This window comes from Erinaceus europaeus, chromosome 17 (genome assembly GCF_950295315.1).
Source record: "Erinaceus europaeus chromosome 17, mEriEur2.1, whole genome shotgun sequence".
Taxonomy (NCBI): domain Eukaryota; kingdom Metazoa; phylum Chordata; class Mammalia; order Eulipotyphla; family Erinaceidae; genus Erinaceus; species Erinaceus europaeus.
In genome coordinates, this window is record NC_080178.1 from 51,182,013 (window position 1) to 51,209,553 (window position 27,541).

The following is a 27,541-nucleotide window of genomic DNA, read 5'->3' on the forward strand; positions in this document are numbered from 1 at the left end:
GGCTGGGGGGCGGGTAGGAGGAATCCACACTCTGACAGCCTGGGGTGCCCCAAACTCTTATATGATCTGTATACTGGCACCAAGTCTGTGTCCAATAAATGCCACTCAACACAGCCACCTCCTGGCTTCCTGGCCAGGACTAGACAGCCGGTGGCGTCCCTGATTCCTGGGGTTGTGTTGTGTTAAGAAACTGGGGTGAGGAGGGCCCAGGTTCAAGGCCCCAGTTCCCACCTTCAGAGGGTGGAGATTTTTAGGAGCAGTGGAGCAGTGCTGCAGGTATCTCTTCAGTTTCTCTTGCACTTTCTCTCTCCCCCTCTGTTGGAAAGTAAGTCGGGGGAAACCATAAAAAGAGCTGCTTAATGTTTGGGAGAGGACCAGAGCAGCATCCCCTAGAAGACTTTCTAGGCTTGTTTGAAAGAGGATGCTGATCTCTTGGCAAAACAGATGCCTCAAGAATGGCACCACCATTACCATTAAGTCACTGGGCTCTTGCCCAGACTCTCACTAAATGATGTGAGATGAACCAGGAAGAGGCATCTCTTCTTTCCCTTCCCTTATATCTATTCAACTTCCATATTTTTATAAGAACTTTATTCAGTGTTTTGGTTCACTGTCAGTCGTCTTCCTCTGTGGGACATTTAATTACTTTCCCAGCTTTCACATTTCCATTAAATTATAGTTAAAACATTTCTTACTAAACATCAGCTGATTTTTCTCCCACAAACAAATTCTGAAATTAAACATCACAGGTAATGATTTTATGGGTCTTCTTTTTAAAAAATATTTTTAAATTATTTATTTACTTATTTCCTTTTGTTGCTCCTGTTCTTTTATTGTTATTGTTGTTGCTATTAATGTCATAGTTATTGAATAGGGCAGAGAGAAATGGAGAGAAGAGAAAGATAGATACCTGCAGCAGACCTGCTTCACCCTTTCAACCCACTGCACTACCGCCCGACTCCCGATGTTATGTGTCTTAAGAAATCTATGCCTGGGAAAATTTCTCAGTTTTTTTCTTGATTTCTTTCTAAATTTTGGTAGTATTCTTTTCATCAAGCCATTTGGAGAGCCCATTCTGTGGCTTGGTGTGGCTAGAGGTCAGTTGCCTGGGAGATGAGTATGTCACAAAGGCCACCCTGACTGCCAGTCACCAGGTCATAAAGGTGGACATTGTTGGGGAATCAGTATGTGACAAAGGTCAGCCTGGATGCAAAGTCCCAGGTCATAAAGGTGGACATTGCCCAGCACCACCAAGTGTATGGCTGTGTGCTGGGTACTGGGGAACTGATCAAAGTCAAACATTTTGAATTTATAACCTAGTGTTGGGAGATACACAAAACCCAGTAAGCACAGATATAAATGCACATGTATAGTGAGTGTGAGGAGTAATTTGTATGGTTATAAGGAATGCTTTTTTTAAATTTCCTTATTGGGGGATTAATATATTCATTTAACAGTAAATACAGTAGTTTGTAGATGAATAACATTTCTCATGTTTTCCACATAACAATACAACCCCTCTGCCATCATATTCCAGGACCTGAACTACAAGAAAGACATTTACAGAGGGCGAGGGTGGGGTATGTTTCAAGGCTGACTAAAGAAGGGGGAGATGTGAAGTGAGAATCAGGATCAGTGGAGCAGGAGGGGAAGATTTGTTTTTTTTTGGTAGAGGGAACAAGGAGAACAAACACACTTAACTGAGGGTGGATGGACAGTTTGTGGAAGGAGGTGAAAGACAACACTATGGCTGCTGTCTGACTGGGCATGGAAGTATGTGATTTTTTTTCCCACCAAGGTTATAGTTAGGGTGTAATGTTGGTAATACAAATTCAGAACTCCTGGCAGCAATATTTTCCTTTTCTTTTTTAATAGGACATCAGAATTTAGAGGGTAGGGAGAGAGAAAGATAGACACCTGCAGTCCTGCTTCAGTGCTTGTGAAACATTCCCACTGCAGGTGGAGAGCCAGGACTCAAACTCAGGTCCTTGCACAAAAAACTATGTGCACTTAACCCAGCCAAAGTGTTTGCTTAATGAGAGGAAAAAGTCATGTTATTCGGGGCACTGTCAGTCACATCACATAGGTTGGCATTGAGGATAATCCTAATGAGGGGGTAGAAGAGAATTGAACCCCCAAGATCTGTGCTGGGAAACACTGGCTCAGGTGGCAGTGTGGAGAATTAAGTGGATGTTGGGATTGCCTTTATGAGTGATCTAAGTGATAGCTCAGGTGGTGGGACAGTGGATAAGATGTTGGACTCTGTTTCATGTATTTGTTATTTGTTTGCATAGAGAGTACAAAAGTTCACAAGAACAAAGTTTCATTTAAGGAGTTGGAGGCTGGGCTTGAACCTGGATAGCACACATGGCAAAGTACTTCAGTGTCCAAGGAAGCATTTTGCTGGCCCAGGTTGTTGGATTTTCAAGCTTGAAGTCTCAAGAATAATTCCATGGCATCCTATGCGCAAAAATGGTTCTCTGGTTCTGTCTCTTTCTCTCTACTAATTCTTTTCCTCGTAGGGTTCCCCCCTCCGCAGCCCTCTCCCGTGTTTTAAACTTTAATCAGGAAAATGAAAAGGCCACACACTAGAGAAGCATGTGGGCCACTCAGGCAAAAATGGATGACCTAACGTGGAACAATTGTTTCCTTTCAGAGTTATCTAAGAGAGAAAGGATGGCGATTTGGCCTGAATTGGTAGAATGAAATGTAGAGAGTGGACAGACTTAAAGGACAGATGTGAAAATCTATTGGTTACAGTGATGTAGTAAATGATAGGATATAGCAGAAAGGAACTTTCCAAGCAGCTTTTGAGTTTGGATCTATGCAAGTGAATCAAGTGATGATGCTATTCGTTGAGAGCAAAAGCCTACATCAAAGACAAGATTTAAAGGAAGCCCGATTCTGGCTTTAAGTGAGTTAGGTGTGGTTTTTCCCAGAGCACTGATTTTTGTTGGCTTATGGCTGTGCTGGGAATTGACTGTTGGACCTCAGAGCTTCAGGCTTGAGTCTTTTTGTATAACCATTGTGCTATTTATTTCTCCAGTCCAAGCATATCGATTGTGGGATATTCAGGTAGGAAGTCACATGCATAGGATCAAAAATGTGATTTTGTGTGAGTGTGTTGGTGGTAGAGAGTTGGGGGGAGGGAACCTTGGCTTTTGAATTTGCCTTTGGCAGAGATTGGCATAGTGATGGTTGGCAAGGCCCTGGGCATGATGTAAGCAGAGGGGATGGAGGGAAATAAGAGAATGTGGAGTTAGACCTCAACAAGCTCCAACACTGATGCCTAAATTGAGCTAGTGAACCTGCCGAGGGAACTGAGAAGAAATGGCATAGAGACACAGGGAATCCCAAGAGAGAATGGTGCCACAAAGCCAGCCTTTGATGCCACAAGCCCTCATCGCCAGGGCACAGTGGGTGCATGCCAGGTGAGCTTGTCGGCAAGGTAACAGTGTCAGTGACTCCTGCAAAAGCCTCATGGTTGAAGGACAGACAAGTATTTTTAAATATAAAAGTCATATTCCAATTCTCTGACACACTGGCATATTGGGGCATCAGAAAAACTAGTTCAAAACCAAGTCTGTAAGGTTTCCAAGTCTATTCCAACTGAACTGCAGAGGACTGAAACTGTTCTAGAGGGCACCAGGTGGTATCCCACGGGCTTATGTGCACATAGTGCAAACTGCAAGGAGCTGCACAATGATCCTGTTTCAACCCCTTGGTTCTCCACGAGCAGGGGGGTCAATTCACAAGTGGTGAAGCAGGTCTGCAGGTGCCTTTCTCTTCTCTGCACTATTTTCTCCTCTCAATTTCTCTCTTTCCTATCCAAAAAAAGAAAAAAGGAAAGAAAAAAAGGTGTCCAGGAGCAATGGGTTCATAGTGCAGGCACTAAGATCCAATAGCCCTGGAGGAAAAAAAAGAAAAACTTCTTGGAGTGAATACTGTGCATATGTTCTCTGTCTTCAATGAGAAGTAGGAAATATCAGGTCAAAGGAATTTAATGCTGCTCTTATTAGGACATCTATTAGATTCTTAAAAGCAAAACCACACAGTGGATTTGTATAGTATCCAGATGAAGAAACACGACTCTTACATTTCCAATTTAGCTCTCACAAGCCTTTCTACTAGCATTTGGTTGCAAGAAATATTGTTTCTCTGGGTCCCAACTAGGTCATTTCCTTTTTGAATAGATGTGTTTCCTGAAATCTGAGCTGCCTGCCTCAAATCTACATAAAAGACAGTAGGTTTGACACACTAACTTGGAAAGGGCTCCCCTATATCCAGATAGTGAGATTCTATTTTATTCCTGTGTATATTTGATAGTGATGAAATTTTAACTTGGGGGGTACAAGTTGGACTAGGTTGGAGAATCTTCTTTTGTGCTTAGGAGGAGAATTCTTTTGGTAATGAAAATATGATAGGATAGAGGAAATACCTGAACAGATTCAGAGCTTGTCTGGAGGTTCAATCAGGGGAGCACAGCTACTCATATACCTTCACCCAAAGACCGGTCACCTCTACTTAGGGAAGGCCATCCTCCTCGACAGAGCACATGGCTTTGGGAGGGTCACACATGGAGCGATGATGGAGCAAGGGGACACCCACCTAAGCAGGCAGATGAGCCAAATCAACCTGGCATTCAATGGGGTGACAGATGTCACAGCCAGATCGCCCTCACATTCCCTGATCAGTTTTAATACATTAATTAGCCATGATTTAGACCATGGTTTAGAGAATAGGGCAAAATCTTAGTCTTTGACTGACTTACTTTTAGTACTTGGCTTACCATAACATATGTTTTGGGGTAGGTTTCCACCACCCAGTTTGTCTCCAATGTCCATAAGAGCAATTACTAGTTCTCCTTCAACAACCTGTACTTCAGTCCTAGGACATCAGAAAAAAACTGTGTATAACTTCCACATACTGGAAGTGAAAGACTGTGGTATCTCTGTCTCGGGTAGTGGTTTGGGGGTGGGGGAATATTCCAGTGAATTGAGCAGTTTGCTTTATTCCATAAAGATTTCCTTCAAGTACATATCATGATGTACTATTTCTTACATATTTACAGAGCTTAGCAGGGGTAAAGTTAAACAATCAGGGAAACTGACTTTCAGGAAGGACCTTATTTCTGTCTGTTTCTAGCTATGAATGACTTGCTATTTGAAGGAGTCTTTTGCATTTGCATTTGGATAGTGACAGGGTATTTACATAAATCAAATTGTGTTTTTGTTTTCTTTGAATTTCAGAAGTCTCTATGATATGGAGCCACGTTTCTGACTTTATTCTACGACAGCTGAGGCTGCAAAAGGTAGGACTTCGGAAGGTGACTTGGCAGTAGAGCACTGACCCTGCACACATGCCTGAGGTCTTGAGTGTGAAGCCTGGCATTGGCTGTGCTGGAGTGGTGCTCTGGTATCATTCTCTCTCATCTCTCTGTCTCTCTCTCTGTCTCTGTCTCTGTCAGTCTCTCTCTCTCTCTCTATATATATATATATATATGCAACTATAGCATCCCTATAGTTTCTCTTAATATTATAGCTTTCGAGCTAGAAATGGACCTAATCTATGATCCTGTAATTCCTCTCCTGGAGATATATCCTAAGGAACACAACACACCCATCCAAAAAGATCTGTATACACATATGTTCTTGGCAGCACAAGTTGTAATAGCCAAAACCTGGAAGCAACCCAGGTGTCCAACAACAGATGAGTGGCTGAGCAAGTTGTGGTATATATATATATATATATATATTAAAGTACTACTTAACTATAAAAGTGGTGACTTTGGGAGTAAGGCTGTAGCGCAGAAGGTTAAGCGCAGGTGGCGCAAAGCACATGGACCGGCATAAGGATCCCGGTTCGAACCCCATCTCCCCACCTTCAGGGGAGTCACTTCACAGGCAGTGAAGCAGGTCTGCAGGTATCTGTCTTTCTCTCCCCCTCTCTGTCTTCCCCTCCTCTCTCCATTTCTCCTGTCCTATCCAACAACGACAACAACAATAATAACTACAACAATAAAACAACAAGGGCAACAAAAGGGAATAAATAAATAAAATAAAAAATAAAAAAAGTGGTGACTTCACTGTTTACAGCCGATCTTGGATGGACCTTGAAAAATTCATTTTAAGTGAAATAAGTCAGAAACAGAAGGATTAATATGGGTTGCTCTCACTCTCAGGCAGAAGTTGAAAATCAAGATCAGAAAGGAAAACACAAGTAGAACCTGAACTGGAATGGGTGTATTGCACCAAAGTAAAAAACTCTAGGGTGGGTGGGTGGGGAGAATACAGATCAAAGAAAGATGACAGAGGACTTAAGGGGGGTTGTATTATTATATGGAAACTGGGAAATTTTATTCATGTACAAACTATTGAATTTACTATTGAATTTAAAACATTAATTTCCCAATAAGGAAATTTTTTAAGAAAGAAAAATATAGCCTTTGAATTGGTTATATTTTATGCAAACATCATTTGAAAACTTTTAGTCTAAAATTCTCTCAGGATTCGTCTTTATCATCCCTTCAGAGAAGTCAGCATGTGGTTCTTTTCTTCCCACCTTCTGTTTGCTTCGTTTCTAGGGGGTCTACATACCTGCTTTTGGGACATTTACTTTTAAGAGGCAAAAACTAGATGCTGGGAACAGGTTTAGCTCTATCCAGATACCGATCTTTATCATGTCAGAGAAGCTATTGCAGCTGCATGGACTACGACAAACTAAGATCCACACACCTGGTAAGTAGCTCTACTGGCTAAACCTTTCCCATTAAAAGAGAGACAGTTATTTCTGAGTATCTGCCATCTGCTCACTGTCTTTCCCCCACACAACTGTCCTTTTCTCTTCCAGGGGATATCCCCGTTGTACCACTGAATTTTATCATGGTTGCCATAGCGGGGCATTATAGCAGGGACACAGTCGAAGGATGCATTAAAGAAACTCTGCAGCTCTTATCACGATCAATCTGCACACGAAAGAAAGTTGAATTTACTTTCCAAGGAATCGGTATCCTTACAATTGAAAATGACAAAGTAAAAATGAAATTTTTTCAGGACTTCTTGTCTGCAGTGGATACAAGTGGCAATCTGGAAAAAGGTATTGCAAAGGTAATGTTGACCTTCTAATTATTTCTCTTTCTTACAGTTCTGAATTGTCTATAGAGGTGTCACCCTTCAGTGTTGGCCTGTCTTAGATGACAAGTGCCCCTTGGGCAAAGAAAGGCTTGATTCTAAGTGTCTTACTCAGATAAAATGGCCAGAAGGATAAAACATCTGAAGGACTGAGCCAGGGACAGGGGAAAATATGGTTTAAAAGTATCTTACTGAGAGTTGGGAAGTAGTGCAGCGGGTTGAGCACAGTAGGCCCAAAGTGCAAAGACTGGCATGAGGATCGTGGTTTGAGTCTGCAGGTGTCTATCATTCTCTCCCCGTCTCTGTCTTCCCCTCTTCTCTCCATTTCTCTCTGTCCTACCCAACAACAAAGACTTCAATAAGGACAATAACTACAACAATAAAACAACAAGGGCAATAAAAAGAGAATAAATAAATATAAAAATAGATAAAAGTATCTCACCCACATAATTTCTTTTTTATTATTTTTATTGAGGAATTAATGTTTTATATTCAACAATAAATACAATAATTTGTACATGCATAACATTTCTCAGTCTTCCACATAACAATACAATCCCCACTAGGTTCTATGTCATCCTTTTGGAACCTGTACTCAACCACCACTGCACCAGGGAATGTTTTACGTTGTGGCAGTACACCAACTCCAGTTCGGTTTCTACTTGTGTTTTCTGATCTTGTTTTTAAGCGTCTGCCTGAGAGTGGGATCATCCATATTCATCCTTCTGTTTCTGACTTCTTTCAGTTAACATGATTTCTTCAAGCCCCATCCAATATGGGTTTACAATGGTGAAATCACCATTTTTAATAGCTGAGTGGTATTCCATTGTGTATATAGACCACAACTTGCTCAGCCACTCAACTGATGTTGGACACCTGGGTTGCTTCCAGTTTTTGGCTATTACAAATTGTGCTGCCAAGAACATAAGTATACACAAATCTTTTTGGATGTGCATGTTGGGTTCCTTAGGATATATCCCCAGGAGAGGAATTGCAGGATCATAGGGTAGGTCCATTTCTAGCCTTCTGAGAGTACTCCAGACTGTTCTCCACAGAGGTTGGACTAATTTACATTCCCACCAGCAGTGCAGGAGGGTTCCTTTGACCCTACAACCTCTGTAGTATTTGTTGCGCTACCTTTTTTGAAGTATGACATTTTCATAGGAGTGAAGTGGGATCTATTGGTTGTCTTTATTTGCATTTCTCTGCCCGTCAAAGACTTGGAGCATTTTTTCATGTGTTTCTCATCCTTTTGGATCTCTTCTGTGGTGAATATTCTGTCTATGTCTTCTCCACATTTTTGGATGGCTTCATTTGTTTTCTTGTGGTTGAGGCTGGTAAGCTCTTTATATATTTTGGTTATTAGCCTCTTGTTTGATGCAGGGCATGTGACAATCTTCTCCCATTCTGTGAGGGGTCTCTTGGTTTGGATATTGCTTTTTTTGCTGTGCAGAATCTTTTTAATTTGATGAAGTCCAATAGGTATATATTTGCCTTAGTCTACTTTGTAACTGGATTCATTTCATTGAAGATGTCTTTAATATTTATGTGGAAAAGAGTTCTGCCAATATTTTCCTCTAAGTATCTGATAGTTTCTGGTCTAACATCCAAGCCCCTGATCCATTTAGAATTTACTTTTGTGTTTGGTGGTTCACATTCATTCCTCTGCATGTTTCAACCCATTTTCCCAACACCATTTGTTGAAGAGACTCTGCTTTCCCCCTTTTAATAGTCTGGGCACCTTTGTCAAAGACTAGATGTCCAGTGTGTGGGGGCTTACTTCTGGGTTCTTGGTTCTATTCCACTGGGCAGTGTGTCTATTCATGTTCCATTACCTAGAAGGTTTGATTACAAGGACCCCATAAAACAATTTGAGGTCAGGGAGTGTGATCCTCCAGTTCTGTTCTATCTTCTCAAGATTATTTTTGACAATTATAGGTCTTTTTGGTTCCAGATAAACATTTGTAGAATTCGTTTTATACTCCTACAAGATGTGTATGGATTCTTGATGGGGATAGCATTAAATTTGTATATGGCCTTGGGCAGTATATTCATTTTAATGATGATAATTCTTCCAACCCTTGAACATGGAATTATCTTTCCACTTCTTTGTGTCTTTTTCAATTTCCTTGATTAGTGACTCACAATTTTAGTATACAAGCATTTCACTTCTTTGGTTAGGTTTATTCCTAGATATTTTATTTTTTTGTTCTTGTTGTTGCTGTAGGAAAAGGAATTGATTTCTCGATTTTTCTTCTTCTAACATAGTGTTTGCACAGAGGAATGCCACTGAATTTGAATATTAATTTTGCAGCCTGACACCTTACTGTATTGCTTAATGATTTCCTAAAGCTTCTGGCTGGATTTCCTAGGTTTATCTATGTATACTATCATATCATCTGCAAATAGGGAGAATTTGACTTCTCTTACAATATGTATGCCTTTAATTCCTTGCTCCTGCGTGAAAGCTTGGGCAAGAACTTCCAAAACTATGTTGGGTAGTAATGGTGATAGTAGGCAGCCCTGCCTAGTACCTGATATGTGTGGAAATGCTTACAGTTTTTCACCATTGAGTATGATTTTGGCTGTAGGGTTCTGAGGGATCAGAGCTCCAGGACACATTGGTGGGGTTATCTGTCCAGGGAAGTCTGGTTGGCATCGTGCTTGCAGCTGCAACCTGTTGGCTGAAAAGAGAGTTAAAATGTAAAGCCAAACATGTTTTTGACTGATTATGAACCTAAAGGCTAGAATGGCACAAATGAAGAGTTGGGGGTGGTCTCCATTCTCTGCTAATAGGTGTATTTTAGTTATATTTGTTTTTTAAGCATTATTTTTTTTATTTACAAAAGGAGACAATAACAGAACTGTAGGATACTAGGGGTACAACTCCACACAATTCCCACCACCCGATCTCCATATCCCATCTCCTCTCCTGATAGCTTTCCTATTCTCTATCCCTCTGGGAGTATGGACCCAAGGTCATTTTGGGTTGCAGAAGGTGGAAGGTCTGGCTTCTGTAATTGCTTCCCCACTGAGCATGGGCTTTTACTCATTGATCCATACTCCCAGTCTGCCTCTCTCTTTCCCTAGTAGGGTGGATCTCTGGGGAAGTGGAGCTCCAGGACACATAGGTGGTGTCATCAGTCCAGGGAAGTCTGGTCGGCATCATGCTGGCATCTGGAACCTGGTGGCTGATAAGAGAGTTAACATACAAAGCCAAACAAATTGTTGAACAATCATGGACCTTAAGGTTGGAATAGTGGAGAGGAAGTGTTAGGGGGGGTACTCACTGCAGACCAGTGTACTTGTGTACTTCTGCTTTCAGGTATATATTTTTCCTTGGTTTATGGACACATGTGAACATATGCTCTATCTCAGGGGACCTGGTCTATATCTGGGTTTGGGGACTTTATTGGGGAGTGGACCACCTGGAATGGAATTAGAGAATACTATGAAAGGAAAGGTCTCTCCTGAGTGATGAAGCTGAAGGGTTGTCGTTCCACACCTGAAGTCTCTGGACACAGTCTGAAGTGAAGCATGCTGGGGTGGTACTCGTTGCGTTGATTAGGTTGTGATCGGCGGATGCAATATTATTTGACATGAATTGAGAGAAGCATGCAGGAAAGTCCAAAGGGCCTGAGGATATACTAGTTTTTTTTCTCCCTGAGCCTGAAATGTTATATGCAGATGGATCCTAGTTATTGTCTGGGGAGATGATGTCATGGCTGGAAAAAGGACCAGAAAGCTGGATCAGGGAAGAGAGTAGCTTCCAAATATGCTAAAGGTATATAAATATTGTTGACTGTAAACCCCATCTATTGGATCTGATCTGTTGCCCTACTTCAGCTTAGGAGCCTATTTGATTGACCTCTGTATCCCTTTAGATCAAACCTCACATTCTGGATCATCAGTGAGAACATTCCAATTGCCCCAAAATTAGGACCCATCTTCCTCAGGTGTAGCATAGAGTATGTGGTCCAGCCTCATTTCAGAGGATGGAACATTCTCTACTGTTGTTGATTTGAGTGCAAGGACCTGTGGGGGTCCACAAAGGGATCTGTTTTGTTGTTCCTGATACAGATGACTGGTAACAATGGAGAAAGGGATTTATTTGAGGTCAAGGCCCATCATGTCTGTTTGGGAGTCTCAGAACTCCCAGACTAGGGCCCCAGCTTGATGGGGTGGCCTGATAGTGACTAAAGAGTCATTGTTAAAGTATGCCAGTCTCTTGCCCTTATTGAGCTTTTGCTGTCTTTGCTTTGATAAGGATATCTTGGGAGTAAGTATAATAGGAAATAGGGAAGGAACTTCCCTATTCTTTATCCCTCTGAGAGTATGGACTCATGATCATTATGGGGTGCAGAAGGTGGAAGGTCTGGCTTCTGTAATTGTTTCCCTGTTGAACACTGGCATTGGCTGGTCAATCCATATTCCCAGCCTGTCTCTCTCTTTCCCTAGTGGGGCAGAGATCTGAGATAGGTGTGTCTCCAGGTGGAGTCATCTGCCCAGGGAAGTCAGATTGGCATCATGGTATCATCTGGAACCTGGTGGCTGAAAAAGAGTTAATATAGAAAGCTGAACATATTGTTGACTAATCATGAACCTAAAGGCAACAATATTGCAGATGAAGATTTGGGGTCTCTGTTTTGGAAAAAACAGGTTTGTCTATTTTAGGTTTATTCTAAGGGCTCCATTTTTGCCTGAGCCTAACAGCTGATATGCAGGTGGACACAGGTTACTGTCTGGGGAAATGGTGTCATAGTTGGAAAAGGGACTAGAAAGCTGGATCTGGGAGAAGAGTCAGAAGATCGTTATTAAATGGGGGGCGGGGGGGGGTAAGCTTGAGGCTTTAGTCACTGAGCATCCAACAAGCGAGCCTTCCAGTAGCATTGCTTCCAGGGAGCCTGTGAGGTGTCTGGGTCCTGGACTATAGACCAGCTATAAATCTCCTCTCTCCTTTTTCTCCAGACACCTCAAAGTGTAAATTCAACTTTAGCAAACATCAAAAATTCGAAGAGAAGTCCAAACTGTGTTCTTTCATTCCCCAGGTGAGTGCCTTACCCCACAGGTTCCATGGACCAATCAACCCTGGCCTCCCAAACACTCTGCCAACCACATACCACTCTGACAGCCCTGTATTGAATCTGGTGACAGAACTAGAAAAGTCACATTCAAACTGAAACCAAAACCCAAAGGCATCCCCTCCCCCCCAGAGTATGAGTACCTTTTGAGACCTCAGTTTAGAAGAGGCAGGTCACAGTCAGACTCAGGCTAAAAAAGAAAAGAGTCTTCAGTCTGTGATTTCTGCATAACAAAGTCCAGGCACTCACTCATGGCAGAGAAGTAGGTTTATTTCAGTATTATCAGGCTGGGTGGGGTGCTGCTCAGAACTGAGAATTCTCCTAGTTTCTTATTCAGATCCAGTGAGCAGGCAAACCTTTTGGTCCATTCCTAGAATTGAATTTGAATTAAAAGGAAATAATGAAACACTGGAAAAAATTGAACAACCTAAACTGAGGAAATCTGTGTTAAGAATGAAGTCAGACAAAGATGATGTGCAAGGTAGGCCAACGATTTTAGCTGTTTTCTCTTTTCTGCTAAGCAGCAGGGCATTGTTGCTGAGCAACTCCTGTGCCGAAAATCAGTACCATTAGAATTATAAGAAATGTGTTCTTCTAAGAAACTGGTCTTCTAGAATTTTCTTTTTTTTTAATTTTATAATTATTTATTTTCCCTTTTGTTGCCTGTTTTTTATTGTTGTTGCAGTTGTTATTGTCATTGATGATGTTGTTGTTGGATAGGACAGAGAAATGGAGAGAGGAGGGGAAGGCAAGAGGGGGGAGAGAAAGACAGACACCAGCACACCTGCTTCACTGCTTGTGAAGCGACTCCTCTGCAGGTGGGGAGCCAGGGGCTAGAACTGGGATACTTACACTGGTCCTTGTGTTTTGTGCCACTGGCATTTTTCCAGCTGCGCTATCGCCTGACTCCCAAGAAATATGCTCTTCTAAGAAATAGCTCTTCTAGAATTTTCTATCTCACCTTAACTCTAATCCCTGAGATTCTCAACTAAGACTCTTTGCTGGCTCTCTACTACTTAAAAGAGTCAAAGTTCAGATGGCTACCGGGGGAGGGAAGTGGCCTAGGTAGGTAACAGAAAAGCATCAAGTGAGCTGCATGTAACATGTTCCATATATATATATATATATATATATATATATATATATATTCTGAGTAGGAGTTTACAACTGTCTTATATGGCTTAATAGAAAATAGTAGGATTCTCATGTCTGTAGCTGATGTGACTTTGGTTGAAACATATGTAGAAACACAAAGGTTTTCTTAATTTTTTTCTAAGTTACTGGAGATAGCTAGAAGTTGCCAGACAATGTTTTGAGGACTGTTCCTTTCATAAAGAGATTTTACTTGTTATCTTAAGTTGTTATTTATGCAATCTTTCCCTTTCACTTTCTTCCCTTCTCTCTGTCTATCTCTCTCTCTCTCTCTGTATCTGTCTCTGTGTCTCTCTGCCAAGGATTGAACCTGTGATTTAAGAGCATCAGACACAAAAAAGTCTTTTGCATAACCACTATGCTATCTCCCTGGCCCATTATGCATTAGATTAAGCACTTAGCACAGTTGGTGTAGAGTAAGAATGTGTTATCTGTTCCTATTGTATTTTTCTCTCTTCATTGTATCTATATGACCATTAAAGCCTCAAAGGAAAAGACTGAAGGGAAACTTAACTCTTTCTCTTATTCAACAGTCAACTTTCTACCTAGACCTCCAGGTCAAAAACCCACTCCAGCATCTGGAAATATTGCACCCGTAATATTGCCTACCACAGTGGAACCTAATAAGACTGTCTTTACAAAAACAAGAACCAAAAGGTAACATGATGGTCTTTTGTGGGGGGTTAGGTGGGGATCACACTTTACTAACTGTAGTCTGAGTCTTATCTTGATTCAGGGATATTAGATGTTTCCATGCATGCCTTCACATGGTGTCCCTGCATTTGTGCTCCATGGTGAGGACTGCAGAGATGTTCAGGGCTCACAGTCTATCAGGGGGAAGCTAGGTGTGCATGGTCATTAGCAGTGCCAAATACACTGGAGACCTCACTTACCTTGTTTAGTAACTTTGCTTTAGAATGTTGATTCCACAGGAAGAGGGTGTGTGTGTGTGTGTGTGCGTGTGTGTGTGTGTGTGTGTTTGTGTGTGTGTGTTCACTGTACCTCCCATGCCTGAGAAAGTGCAGTCAGTAATGTTCAAAAGTCAAATGTAAACAAGCATGCTATTATTGAAATCCAGGCTTATCAAACACATAGGTCGCTCACCTGTACAATGCAGAGCTCTGAAGAGAACCACTGAGCTATCTTCCTTTGGCTATATTTGCCTCTAATTTCACTCTGGATGTGAAATTGTGTTGTTTTTTAATATTTATTTATTCCCTTTTGCTGCCCTTGTTGTTTTATTGTTGTAGTTATTGTTATCATTATTGTTGGATAGGACATAGAGAAATGGAGAGAGAAGGGGAAGACAGAGAGAGGGGAGAGAAAGATAGACACCTGCAGTTCTGCTTCTCTACTTGTGAAGCAACTCCCCTACAAGTGGGGAGCCAGGTTTGATCCTTATGCCAGTCCTTGTGCTTTGTGTCCTGTGCACTTAACCCACTGTGCTACAGCCTGACTCCCTATTGTTGTTTTCTTATAGTGTGCCACATCCACCCAGTCCATCAAAGAACACCAAAACAGAACCTAAGACCTCTGAGACTACAACTTGTAGGGATCATGAGAAAGCAGGACAGGTACCAGTCTCCTCAGACAAGCAAATGATGGGGGTGGGTGCCACTGAACACAAACAGGGCTGGGAGAACAAGGGTTCTGAGTGAACATAGACCTTGCAAATCAAGTGGAATTGTGGCCACTCCTGCAACCTGAGGACTCAGCCTATCAAACCCATTGTGCACATCGCTGTTCATATGTCTTTTTATCAAACACACTCCTGGAGAAATCCAGTCTTGGGGAGCACGGGAAGAAGTGTGAAGATAAGAAAGCAAAAGGTAGGAATAGACCCTTGGTGTCATTGTAGGAACTTTGTTACGTGTGTATGCAACGCAGGAAGGCCAACAGTGCACTGTATTCTAATGTCAAGTTGAAAAAAGAAGAAGAACAGGACGACCAAATTCTACATCAATATCAGATAATGAAAGACAAGGACACTGAATTCAAAGACCAGGTAGTAGAATGCTTGGATTGAGAGGTGGTGCAGTGGGGGCAGCAAACAAGACAAGGCCACTGCAGATGTCCTGTGCATGTCTGCCTGGCAGTGTGCCAAATCAGGCATTTCATTTGAGAATGAAGTTTGGGTCATGGCCAGGTTTTCAGGAGCAGACTAAAGTCTTGTTTGGTGCACTACATTTTGGGGCTGAAGCTACTTTCTGATCTCCTCACAGCTTATATAAATGCATTGGGGAGGGGTTTGGAGGATGAATGGAGGGTTTACTCTACTCTGTTGCATGAGTGCAGGGAAGAACATAGACAGCCATCCATTTTCAGGTGCCATTCTGCTTGACTTGCTAGAGCCGCCAGGCCTTGGGTTTGAAAAAGAAAGTTCTTGACTGGGAGACATTTTCTCAGGGAGCAAAACAAACATAGAAAAGCCCAATCAGTTTGGACTCATTTGAAACACAGTCTTTGTAGAGAGAAAGTTAGTAGCCTTCACAAACAGAATGACATTTCCAGTGTGTGTTTATTTTCTTTTTCCTTGCGAAGTTGAGACTAAAATCAGAAAAAGAAGAACGCATGAGGAATGCTGCTTATAACCTTGGTGTCGCAGATGCTATAAAATCACAGAGGAATCCGAAATGCCACTTTTCTGTAAGAGTTGTTTCTGCCTCTCTCTTGCATATAACCCTGTCTGGGAATGTTTGAACCCACCCTCTGGAGGGCACATTGAAGGGATTCCTGTGGGCTTTACAAGAGTGATACTTCCTTTCTGGGTGGGAGCTCATTCCATAGAATCTTGGGCCCCTCCCGACACCCTCAGAACTAAGGTCTCCACCTCAGTAAAACCCTCAGGTGAGCTGTAGGTGCAGAAGTTTCAAAAAACTTCATTTCAGATGGTAGTGAACATGCTTCACCACCATTTTCATGTTTTTAGTATCTTTGGCTTCTATTTTTATCTGCCTAAATCATCCTCTTTTCAAACCATTTTCTAGTTAACCTGACAACTCTTGGACTTGATAGATAGTCCATTGTATTGCCTTTGTTCACCATGCAGGGCTTTGGGACACACACACACACACACACACACACACACACACACATACATACACACACACACAGACACACCATGGAGAAGAAAAAAAGACCTGTGTTGTTAAAATTCGGAGTCTCTAGCTGGCCGGGCTAGCTTCACGAGCGGGTAACAGAGACGACCAGAGACATACGGCTGGGCAGAGAAGCTGTATTTCTTTATTTAGGATCAACGATTTATAAACTAAGACAAACTAATCACCAAACAGAACTCTGCTGCCTCTTTCCCATGGCGGCGCCAAGAACTCTCTCTAACTCTGCCACTCTGGAACTCTGTTGGGGTTCCTAGGGGCGGGGCCAAGCAGGCCCTCGAAACTAACTGGACTGATGCAATTCTCTTGGTGGGGGAGAGCTAGAACAAACCAATGTAAAGCATACAACAGACCTGTGACCTCTGGTCAGTTCTGCTCAGAGTCACCTTGGAGCAGGTGAGTTCAACATGTAGCTGCTTTATCGGCACTTTGAAAAATGACTTTTCTTTCTTTTAGATAGATGGAGAAAGCAACCACAGCACTGAGGCTCCTTCAGTGTGGTAGCGCAGGGCTGAAACCCAGGTCTCACCAACGACAAAGCAGTCACTGTATAAGCCAGCTATTTTGCTAGCCCATCAGTTGCTTTCTTGCTCGTCTCAAAGAAATGAACTGCTCCTCTTTCATCCTAGAATCCATATTACTTTGCAAACCGACCAGCAAGTGCTGCTATTGTCACTGAAAAGAAAAATGAGTATACTAAGAACCTTCTCAAACAAATAGATGCCAATAGTAAACTGGCCAAGAAAAAGAAAGAAAATCAGAAAGTCTTGGAGCAACTAGAACGGCTGCAACTCAAACAAGAGTGAGTTTTGGTGGACTTGCAGGGGGACTCCAGTAGGGAAGGGTAGGGCAGCACAACTAGTGCTGCAGCACATCTCAGCCAGCCAACCAGGATCCCCATGCAGCCCATCATTGCCACCATGCTTAGTGTCAGGACAGCCTTGGAGGCCAGGTACAGTTGTTAGTTGGGACCATGGCCTTTGGCTTTGTGGTCAGTGGTGTTAGTAGAGGAAGAAGGGGCCAGTCTGATGGAGGGACCCTTCCAAGTGTAGGTTTATCATCAGTCTGTTGGGAGCCCAGCGCCCAGGGTCGGGAGTGTGGGGGCCCAGACTAGAAGCAGGGGCCAGGCCATCATGGAAAGTCTTCCACATACTCATACCTGCCATTCTCCTGTAGCTCAGCCTGGGATGAACATTTCTCTCAATTCCCAGTCCTGAGGAAAGAGAGTGTTTGGTTGCACTTGGCCTGAGGCTGAGCATTTGAGTCAGGGAGGAGGTCAGGAGAGCAGTGAGGGAAACTGCTGTGGGGAAGACTCCCCCAAATGGAGGTAATTCCTGCCTCCATAAAGCTAGTGTCTCTCTCTCTCTCTCCCTTGCTCCCTCCTTTCCTCCCTCCCTCCATTCCTTTCTTATTTGCCACTATGGTTATTTGGGACCTGTTGCCCTGATGCTTCACTATTTCTGACAGTCCTTTCTCCCATCTAAGTACTAACCAGGTCCAACCCTGCTTAGATTCTGAGATCAGATGACATCGGGTGTGTTCAGGGTGGTATGGCCATAGACCTGACAGTCCTTTCTTTGATAGACTGTGAGAGCTAGAGAGAAGACAGTGAGAGAGAAAGAGAGACAGAAATAGAGAGAGAGAGAGAGAAAAGGAGAGACACCTGCAGCACTGTTCCACTGCTTGTGATGTGTCTCCCTTGCAGGTGAGGACCTTGAGCTCAGGTCTTTGCACATGGCAGCATGTGTGCTCTCCTAGATGAGACACCACCAGGCTCCAAGGCCTGTCTCTATCAGGTGCAATGGAAGCTTCCAGAAGGAAGTACCAGCTTTTATTTTCTTGGAACTTATTCCCACTATTACTTGTTAGGTGTGTTTTGATGATGTTGGTCTCCATTAGAATAAAGTGTGGCCTCACCTCCTCCTCTTCCAATTATCAGGATTGATGAACAAAAAGCTGAATTGAAGAAACATCAATTTGAGGAGAGAGAAATGTATAAGAAAGCACTGGAACACCAGGTAAGTGGACGGGTTGCTATTTTGAGAACTGTACACTGCTTCCTAGCACTCTGAACGTAGGTGTGTGGAGGGTAGAATACTGGGCCCCCACCCACCTAGCAGGTTTCCTCATGTGAGTTTGGGTGCCCTGGCTCCTTCCTATAAACAGTGGGTCTGTCAGTGTACCCCAATGCTTCAAGCCTTCACACTGGCTCTCTCTGTTCCAGCTGAAACACAGGCCTTCCAGACTGCCCATCTACGAGCCCATGGGCACCGTCACCAACTTTGGGCAGAATGAGAAGACCCTGGAGGCCGAGAAGCGGCAGAGAAATATTGAATATATGAAGCAGCAGGTGGAAGCTGCTCTAGGTCACAGAAGACAGCGTGTCCTCAACCAAATAAAAAATCTGCAGCAAGAAAAAAAAATGCTTCAGAAAAACCAAGAAAAGTACGGGCCCTGGCCCTTCCTTCCTCACCATAAACCTCTCCTCCTTTCTCTCCCTCTCCTCCCCCACCCCTTGACACCGACCTTAGTAGAAACATGTGTGGACACGTGGAGAGTCATGACTGACCCTAGCTAGCCCCAGCCTGCTTCTCATCTCTACTCCCCAGTCAACTGCTGAGGCTGTTGCATGTCACAAACCACCTTATGGGATGAGTATAAATACAATATGAGTATAAATACAATAGTTTGCACATGCATAGCATTTCTCAGTTTCCACATAACAATGCAAACCGCACTAGATGCTCTGTCATCATTTTTGGACATGGACACTGCCCCCCCCCCCACTGCACCCCAGAGTCTTTTACTTTGGTGCAATACAGCAACTGCCGTTCTGGTTCTACTTGTGCTTTCTCTTCTGATACTGTTTTTCAACTTCTGCCTGGGAGTGAGATCTTCCCATATTCATCCTGTTTCTGACTTATTTCATTTAACCTGATTTCTTCACACTCCATCCAAGATGGGCTGAAAATGGCGAAGTCACCATTTTTTTTTTATTATCACTGAATAGTATTCCATTGTGTATATAGACCACAACTTGCTCAGCCACTCATCTGTTGGACACCTGGGTTGCTTCCAGGTTCTGGCTATTACAAATTGTGCTGCTTACGAACATATGTGTACACAGATCCTTTTGGATGTGTGTGTTGGGTTCCTTAGGATATATCCCCAGGAGAGGAATTGCAGGATCATAGGGTAGGTCCATGAGATGAGTTTTCAGATTAATTAAAGGAAACAAACATCTTTTGACAGAAAGAGCATTTTCATTGACAGAAAGAGGGTTTCGGCTTAAAGCAAGCAGTCTTGGACCCTTCAGCTAGGGTTCCCTGTATCTGCTCATGTTACTAACTCTTTTTCTTTCTTTTTTTTATTTTTGAAAAATTTTTATTTATTTTGGGTAGAGATTGGGAGAAAAACAGAGAGAAACCTGTTGCACTTCCTAATTGAAGTTGGGGACCTGAGGCTTGAACCCAGGTCCTTGCACACTGCAATGTGTGCCTTCAACTAGGTGCACCACTACCTGGCCTGCAACTTTACCTCTTATTCCAAAGAGAGAGAGCAAAACCAGATTTCCCACTGAATCCAAAGGAGAGAGGACTAGGCGGGAGATGGTGGCAGTGGATGGAGTCAGACTCTTGCCTTCCCTCCAGGCATTTAGCAGAAAGATGTGCAGAAGAGGATCGAAGGAACACCATCAATCAACACCTGAGAAAAGAATGGGATAAAGATGTTGTGCTGAAGCATCAGCGAGATGAAGATGCCAAGGCCTTTGACAAGTAATTGCCTTCTGGGGTTGCAAGTTGCCTCCTCTCCCCATTTCCTCCACTCTGATCTGTGGGTCTATAGAGCTTCATGCAAATGAGTGGGGGTTGCCAAGAGAACTCCATGGAGGACAGAAGTCTGGGCTTAGTGTGGGGACAGGTGTGCTGCCTGCTAAATGTCTACCAACAGTGTTTTGGTCTGCCTCTACTCAAGGGAGCTTCGTTTTTCTTTTGTGGAGGGTGCAGGGCATTTCTCTTTGGAAATAACAAGTTTGAAGCAGGGAGAGTGAGTTTCCATCCTTGGCTTATGGAATGTTCTGTTCTAAGAGCAGAGCTGAGGAATCATGGGGAAATGGGCAGTCAGGGGAGTCGGGCTGTAGTGCAACAGGTTAAGCGCAGGTGGCGCAAAGCACATGGACCGGCATAAGGATCCCGGTTTGAACCCCGGCTCCCCACCTGCAGAGGAGTCGCTTCACAGGCGGTGAAGCAGGTCTGTAGGTGTCTATCTTTCTCTCCTCCTCTCTGTCTTCCCCTCCTCTCTCCATTTCTCTCTGTCCTATCCAACAACGACAACAACAATAATAACTACAATAAAACAACAAGGGTAACAAAAGGGAACAAATAAAATAATTATTTAAATTAAAAAAAAAATTTAAGATAAAAAAAAAGTTAAAAAAATGGGCAGTCAGTTAGGAACGGAGTCATGAGTAATGTATGCTATACAAAGTAAGACACCCAGCAGGGAACAGGCCCAGACCATCCTCCCAGAGGGTGCCTGTCCTGTCTTCTCAGCCCTCTCTCTCTACTCACCACCAGGAGCAGAGCCTCTAGCCCCGGTCCATGGAGGTTGACAGTTAGCCTGAGAAAGGCTGATGATCTTTTGTTTTATTTTCATTTGTCAATGGCGAAAGTTAACATGTGCCTGACTGAGAAGGTGAAAAACTTGCCAAAACAGATGGAGCCTATCCCTTCAGATGTTATCAAAGCCTCAGTATGACAAACTTTTTTTTTTTCATGAACCTTAGGTCAGTGGAGCTGGGAATTAAACTGAAACTTAAAAGGAAATGAAAGTCACTTGCAGAATGACTGGGCTATATCGGTAGCCCCAAATATTCTAAATGACCAATTGACAAATTATTATCTTGGCTAACCCATGGATAAGTCCTCCTCCTCCTTCCTCTCCTCCTACTCTTCTTACTCTCTCTACTCTTCCTTCACTCTGGCTAATGATGATACAGAGTATTGAGCCTGGGACCTCAGAGCCTCAGACATGCAAGTCTTTGCACAACTGCCATGCTAGCTTTCCCACTGGGATACAATCTGTTCTAGAGAAGATGTTTTGATTTTAGTGGAAGGTGTTTCCTCCCCCACTCCCATGTAGGGCCCTCATTTGTGGCAGTGAGTGAGAGGAGAAGGGCAGGCTGGGGGCAAGGGGAACAGGTACTGGGGGGGGGGGTTCACTGTCCTTGTCTCCTTTTCACAGTTTTGAGGAAGGCCTCTCACCATCACATGTGCTTTTTCCACTTCAGGGCGCAAGACAAACTATTTATTTTGGATCAGTGCAATGACTACAAACGCTGTAAACAGTGTCAGAGAGACCCGTCCAACAAGGGCAAGACCCACTTCTGGCCCTACAACAAACACTTGCCAGGGTCTCTCATGCTCATGTGAAGCCAGAGTCCTGTCCTCGCCTCCCAGTTGTCTTGGGACTCCAGCAGGATGCCACCTGGGAGCTTGCAGAGAAGATTGTGTCTGTCCTCCCTCCTTTTGTGAATCCGTGTGTGCCTGATCACCCACAGCCTCACCCCAGTCCACCTGCACACCAGAACATAATGTGACAGCTGTGAGGAGGAGTTATGTAGACTCACCCTAGGGTGGAGTGCTGTCCTCCACCCCCACCCCAGACACCAGTCCAGCCTCAACCTCACAGCACCTGCTGCCAGGGTGGCAGGGGAAAAGGCACCCAGCCTCACCTGAGCTATGGTGCTCTGTCCTCAAACCCATCCCCCCACCCACAGCCCCTTCCCTCACCGTCCACTTCATCCCTCCCCTGGCCATCCCCTCATACCCCAGTTGACCCTTAGCACAGCCCACCACCCACCCTGGAGTCTACCTCCCTTTTCCCCATCCACCACCCTCCCCTCATCCACCACCCACCCTGCAGTCCACCCCCTTACCCCCATCCACCACCCTCCCCTCATCCACCAACCACCCTTCAGTCCACCCCCTTCCCCCCCCATCCACCACCCTCCCCTCATCCACCAACCACCCTGCAGTCCACCTACCTGCCCCAGTCCACGTCCACGTCCACTCAGAGCCCACTATCTACCTCCATCAGTCCACCCTTAGCCCACAGCACCCTGGCTGTGGTGTGCTGTCCTCACCCTCACTCTACTCCCCGCCCCAGTCTACCAATCCCCCTCCAAATCCACACCTCTCCCTTATTGCACCCCTCCCCTCCAAGTTCACCAAAACATAGCAGTCCATCCAGCTCACCCCTACTGGACTCCCCACTATCAAAGGACCCAACCATTACTCCACCCTTCCTCCACCCTCATTTTCTGTCCCTTCTCAGCCCTAAAGGTACCCACTGCCAGATGGCTGGAGAAAGCCACCTAGTCTCCATTTGGCTTTGGTGTATTGCCCCCCCCCAACCAGTGCAATCAAAGTTCACCTTTTTGGACCCCCCTCTCTAAGTCCAGCCTCCTCCCTTCACCTTCCCTGTCCCTCCTCATCCACTGTACCTGCTGCCAGGGAGGAGACACCCAGCCTCACCCTGACTGATGTTTCAGCCTCCTCCTCCCACCAGTCCTCTCCCCTGCCTCATTAGACCCCCTCCCACTCCCATTAGTCCACCCTCCCGCCACCCCCCACTTGTGCATCCCCCTCCTCTAACCATACCCCTCCTCCCCTCCATCCAATTCTCCTCCCATTAGCCCACCCTCTGCCCACCCCACCCCCCAGTCCACCCTCAACCCCACAGCACCTGCTCCCAGGACAACTGAGGACAAGGCACCCAGCCTAACACTGGCTGTGCTGTGCTGTTTTTGACCCTGGCCCCCACCACTGCACCCTTCCCCCCACTCAAACCCCCTCTACCCTCCTGTGCTCCTTCCACCACCCCATCTCCCTTCTACCTCCAGGCCCACAATACCTGCTGCCAGAGCAGCTGGGAGGCACCCAGCTTCCCTGGCAGCCAGGGCCATGGGTTTGAAGGTGGACAGGAGATGGGGTGGTGGTGAAAGGAGGGTAGTTGGGGTGAAGGGGTGTTGAGTGTGGAGGAGGGGTGGAGTGGTGGGGGGCTGGGCATTGAGGACCAGCACTGAACATCACAGCCAGTTAGGCTGGGTGCCTTCTCCTCAGCTGTCCTGGTAGCAGGGCCTGGGGGTTAGGGGTAGACTGGGGGGTGGGGGGGTAGAGGGAGGATTCACCCCATTCAACAGTCCCTTACCCCAACCCCATACTCCCACCACTCAACCTACCTCTACCCCTTTCATCACCCCCAACCCAACCACAAACCTTATACCCTCCCAGTGCACCCTCAGGCCTGCTGGGGAGAAGGCACCAGAGTCAGACTGGATGTGGTAAACTCTCCTCACTCCCTTCACCCACCAGTCTTCCCCTCTCCTGGCCTCAGATCCCCTCAGACTAGTCCAGCAGCACAGCCTACCCCCAGTCCACTATCAACCTCACAGTCAGGTTACCAGGACAGCTGGTGAGAGTGCTCCCAGCCTAACTCTGGATTATGCATCTGTCCTCACCCTGCACCCCACACCAGGCCACTCTCATCCCTCCTGTTCAACTCCCCTATCTCCCAGTCTAAACCCCTTGCCCAATCCTCCCCATTGCTCTATTCCAGCCCATCCCCATCCCACCCCTCTCCACTCAAATCCCACACCTCCCCACTCTACTCCTCCCTGAACCCACCCCCTCACCATTACCCCTCCCTCCCCACTTCAACCCTCTCCCATTCCATTCCCTCCCCCACCTTACCCCTCCCACATCCCACTCCTTCCCCCTTCACCCCCAGCCCCATTCCACTCATTCTCCCCCACTCTACCCCTCCCCAACCCACTCCCTTTCCAATTCCACCTCTCTCCCCCCACTCCAACCCTCCCCATTCCACCTCACTCCACCAACCCCCTTTCCCCCACTCCACACCCTCCCCTTAGTCCACTCCAACCCCTCTGGCCCCTTAGTGCAGCCTCCTATCCTCCAAGCTCACCCTAGACCCTTTATCACTGAATTCCAGGGCAGCTGGGGAGGGTGACCCCAGTCTTACCCCGAGCTGTGGAGTGCTGTCTTCATTCTCATGCCCTTGGCACCCAGTCCATGCTCCCCACAGCATCTGCTGCCAAAGAAGCTGGGGAAGAGGCACCCAGCCTCACCTTGCCTGGGGTGCATCCCTGCTTGTGCCTGTACCCTCCTTGTGTATCACCCACAATCTTTTCTAAAAAAGCGCAACCTCCTCTTGGAATTGATGTTAAAATAATAAAGTGTTTCTATGTGCCCGCTTGCTCTTAATATTTTTTTTCTTTTTTTTTTTTTTTTGTCATCAAGACTTAACCACACTGGGCTAACTTATTGAGAAAGAGAAGCAGCACTGACTTTCCCTCAATTCTGTGGGTGCCAGGTTTGAACCAGGATCATGCACATGACAAAGCAGCACACTATTCTAGTGAGCTATTTTTCCAGTCCACAGTTTTTTATCTAACGCGGTGCCTTGTTAGAGGAGGAATCCAGGGGACTCATGTCTGCTCATTGTGACTGAGCTACCTTCCCAGACAATCTGTAAGTCTGTATTTTTAGAGAAAAGACAAGATCAAAGTACTGTCCCACCATCCATGGAGCCCCATTCAAGGCTTCAGCACTCCAGGCAATTCTTTCAGAGGGAGAGCAGGAAAGACCCCAGCAGGACAGCTTCCTTCAGTGTGGTGGGGGTTGGGCTCTAGCAGGGTTGAGTGTAGGGCCAAGCAGGGTTCTGTTCAGGGAAGCTTTTCTGCCAGCCCTACACTGGCCTTTATCCAGGGTGCTCCCATGTAGTGGAAGGTCTCCAACTCCTACATCAAGGCTTTATCACAGCCCCCTCCTGGGTCCCTGTGTGTAACAACCTTCTGTAGCTAAAGGCAGGAAACCTAAGGTCCTGTGCTTGTGTAATTGCATCGCTCAGAGGCCTCCTGGCCTCAAATGTTTCACTGTGTCCAGAGTGGGAGAGAGACTAATGTTACCCTAGCACCTTTCCCCTCACCATGAAGCTCCCCACCCCTTTTACCTTTCATCGTGCTCTCATGTGGTGCAGGGGCTCGAACCCAGGGCCTTAGTATGAAGAGCTATTTTCTCCCTCTCTCCTCCAGAACAGTTACTTGTGAATCTGATCATGCCTCCCTAAGCCTGGACTTTTCTGAAGGAATGAATGTTCTGGAACACCCCCCAACCCCCATGAATCTTTCAACCCAAATCCAGGAGTCATGGGACAGAGCTATGCTTTGGGGACACTACACTGAGTGTCAGCACACTGGGAGATATGGGGAGACTAAGACCTGGGCCAAAGGGGCCTGTTGTGGCTGACAGATGGCAGTGTGGCTCTAGCCAGAGCAGGCAGCAGGGGTTTCCTGAGTGTCTGCTTCCTGTGTCACACAGTGACATCACTGGCACACTCAATATCAAGGACTCAACTCAGGATCTCATGCTTGTGACTCTTGTAGTGTAGTTTAGTCACTGCTCCACCACTCTGCTCTCTCACTGCTCAGCTGCCTGCCCTGAACCACTTTCCTCCTGTTCAAGTGACACCCCACGTGGCACACTTCACTCCCCACCAGCAGCCATGGGTATTGTAGGGGCTGAGCTTCAGGTGGGGCTTTCAGATTTTTCACAAGCTTAGGTTCAGGGCTGGCAACAGAAAGTCTGGAGAAATCCTTAAGCCAGATGTGGAGGGAGGTTCTAAAAAGATGGGCATTTAGGGCCTGTGGGACAAGATATCTCTGGGCTTCTGCTCTTGCACAGAGAGTTTAGGGATAGACAGTGACAAGGACAGCCATCAGTGGTCATCTGTATTGTTGGTGTCCCTCCCTTGCCCCTGCTCCCAGCCCTGCAGAAATGGCATCAGACCATCTGCACATTCATGAGTTCCCTAGAACAGGTGTAGCTGTCCAGTGAGAAGGATTAGCCCAAAAGAGAAGGATGAATATTGGATGATCTCACTCATAGGCAGATCTTAACAGTCAAGGACAGAAAGGGAAAGCGCCAAGTAAATTTGAACTGCATTTCATGCATTGCACAAAAACAGCAAAGGATTCTGGGGAAGGAGGCAGCAAAAGGGCTGTGGAGTGCTTGGAGGGATGGTTTCTGGTGCACGATGGAACAGAAGGACCTAAATCAGGATTGAGAATGTTCTGCAGATGAGACATTGTCCTGTAAACCACTATCCAGCCAAGAAAACAGTAAAAAATTGGTTTAATCAACAATAAAGATGTAAGATATACATATATATGTATATTAATAGAAATAACATAATAAGAATGTCCTTAGCATTCCTAGAATAATCAAAGTTAACTTTACTGCTCCACATTTGTTTTTGACACTAGGGATATTTCTAGGGCTCAGTGCCTGCATGATTCCACTATTCCCTGTAGCCATTATTTTTTAAATGAGACAGAGATAGTGGGAGATAGAAGTGAGAGACAGAATTAGAGGGAGAGACAGAAGGGGAGCCACCTGCAGCACTGCTCCACTGCTCATGAAGCTCCCCCTTCAGATAGGGATCCATGGCTTGAACCTGGGTAACATATGTTCTCTGTGAGGTGAGCCACCACCTGACCCCTCTGATTTATGTTTATGGCCTGGGCTCTCACGTCTCATTTCTGGTTCCATACAGTCTTTTGTGTGTACATGTGTGCACTCACACATATGTGCATGTATAAGACACACATGTATACACATGTGCAGCCATGTCCTCACATACCTGTGCTTGCACAAACATATGTGGGAGCCCTGGGTGAGAGCATGTCTGACAGGAAGCAAGGAGGGGACAGTCCAGGCAGCACACTCCCAGCTTCCTTTGCACCATTCTCCACTCCAAAGCCAAAGTCTGAGCCTTTGCTTGGTGGGGGTGGGGAGAGGCTGGCACTGAATAAACTCTCAGAAACACTGAGCATCACCCCCTACAACAGGGAGACTCTCCAGCAGGTGAGCACAGGCCTCCCAGCCCCGAGGGTGTACCTAGCATGTGCCAGAGCAGATCAGGCCCCCTTGCAATCCCCCCTCAGCATCAAAATCAATATTTAGTGAAATACAGCCATTCT

The 27,541-nt window shown here is 45.3% G+C and overlaps 2 long non-coding RNA genes across 3 annotated transcripts; both read left to right on the plus strand.

Moving 5' to 3' along the window:
* The first annotated feature begins 6,703 nt into the window (after nt 1-6,703).
* Nucleotides 6,704-6,980, plus strand: LOC132534011 (uncharacterized). The gene is made up of 2 exons (XR_009545730.1): nt 6,704-6,737; nt 6,850-6,980. It is a non-coding gene; the product is annotated as an uncharacterized LOC132534011 (long non-coding RNA).
* Nucleotides 6,981-15,942: 8,962 nt separating this feature from the next.
* LOC132534007 (uncharacterized) lies at nt 15,943-17,801 on the plus strand. Of its 2 annotated transcripts, none has more exons than XR_009545726.1 (3): nt 15,943-16,009; nt 17,109-17,431; nt 17,656-17,801. It is a non-coding gene; the product is annotated as an uncharacterized LOC132534007 (long non-coding RNA). The 2 variants fall into 2 exon arrangements; XR_009545725.1 differs by having other exon boundaries at nt 17,109-17,281.
* Nucleotides 17,802-27,541: the final 9,740 nt, after the last annotated feature.